This window comes from Erigeron canadensis, chromosome 3 (assembly GCF_010389155.1).
Source record: "Erigeron canadensis isolate Cc75 chromosome 3, C_canadensis_v1, whole genome shotgun sequence".
In the NCBI taxonomy this organism is placed as follows: domain Eukaryota; kingdom Viridiplantae; phylum Streptophyta; class Magnoliopsida; order Asterales; family Asteraceae; genus Erigeron; species Erigeron canadensis.
In genome coordinates, this window is record NC_057763.1 from 22,652,642 (window position 1) to 22,654,430 (window position 1,789).

The 1,789-nt window shown below is 34.9% G+C and overlaps 1 pseudogene; it reads left to right on the plus strand.

Annotated features, from left to right (window-relative positions):
• Positions 1–541: 541 nt before the first annotated feature.
• On the plus strand, positions 542–1,789 carry LOC122594173 (annotated as a pseudogene).

Genomic DNA, 1,789 nt, shown 5'->3' on the forward strand with positions numbered 1-1,789 from the left:
AACTCTGGGTTTTGAATTAGTACTCCCGAGTTTGGAAAACTTGGGTCCTCCTATACTTCAAAAATGGGGATGAAGTGAAGGCACAACCCGAGTTTCTGAAACTCGGACACATCCCGAGGCTGGGAATATAGGTCATAAAAAAGAAAGGCACAATCCGGGTTAAGGAAGCTCCTGTAGACGGGCCCCAGTTTTGCAAGTGGTATTGTTAAATGACTACTTTTCCAAAACATTAGTATGTCAACAGAAGGCTCAAAATATCAGAAAATGTGGATGTAAGTTCTCCAATTGGTCCGACCAATGCCATGTAAAAGTTAGACTCTTCTACGGATTTTCAGACCGAAACACATCGACACGTTTTATGTAAGTTTCCTATTTTCCAGAAACGTTTCAAATTAAGGAGTAGTTTCCATGAAGTTTCCAATTAAATATCGGGTTTTATGGGGTTTACAATTCCTTGACTATGACATGTATACTTATTCTCCAAGGAATCATCTGTCTATAAATAGGTAGGGATTCAACTAAATTATTTTTATTGCCGTTGTATCAGTTGATCATCAGTTCACCATTCTAACATCAATGTAAATCTATTTTGGTGTTTTCTTTAATATACTTTTTATTTTTTTATATATTTCAAATGTCAACAGAGGACTCCTCTGTTGACATTTAAAGTAGACACTTTTAAAACATTCCTGAAATTGATCTCTATTAGAGTAACAATCTCTTTCTGTTGAAGATGGATGGACAAAACTATGCTTCTGCATCAGTTCCGGTTTGTGTGATAGATCCTCAGTTTATGGTACCTGCAGATGCAGTTATTATATTTGAGACAAGTGCTACAGGAGACCATTGGATCACAGACGTTAACAATACGGTATTGTTCAAGGTAAAGCCATACCACACAGCATACCATAATCAGCTTGTACTAATTGACGTTAGGGAAAGTATCATTGTTACGCTACGGAAAAAGGTGATTTTTTTTTGTTATGTTCTATTACTCATCTGTCTCTTTTTTTTTATAACGCTTGTTACAGATTTATGCATCATGATGTCGACTCTAACTTAGACTATGATTATCTATCTGTAGATCAGGAGTTTACATAGTTGATGGAATGTATTCAGAGGCGACAGTAAAGATGATTCGGATCTGTTATTTAGTGTAAAAAAGGAAAACATAATTCAGTCTAAGACCAACCTACATGTGTTCCTGGCAAACAAACAGACTAGTAACAAAGAATGTGATTTCAAGATCACTGGAAGCTGGTCAAAAAGAAGATGTAGCATTTGTATGGGAGATTTCTTAATAGCTCAAGTAATTTTCACAAATTTTACTTTATTTTGCAGATATTTTTTCCTGCCTATTTTCTGTTGTCTATGGAACTGATAAAAGATTGCAACATTTCAATAGTAATAATGTAAAAATGAAACTTAAAAAGTGATCTTCTTTTTCCAGATGGAAAGTATGCAACAACCAAGGTTTAGCAAGGACAAGTTCACGGTTAAAATCTTTCCAAATGTGGATTATCCATTTGTGATCACACTTATTGCAATAATTGAAGCTATGAAAAACTCCCCGAACGATGATCATCATCATAACCACAATATTGGTAATGTCGCCCTTGGGGTTCAAGCTACTGCAGTTGTCACTCAAGTTATTGGTACAGCTCTTGCCTAGTGATATTTGTTATGGGATATATAGTTCGTTGAAAGAACTAAGAATACCTGTATAAATGTTGAATTTTGATATATGTTAAGATAGCATATGCACCGATATTTATGTTGTTTTTTGACA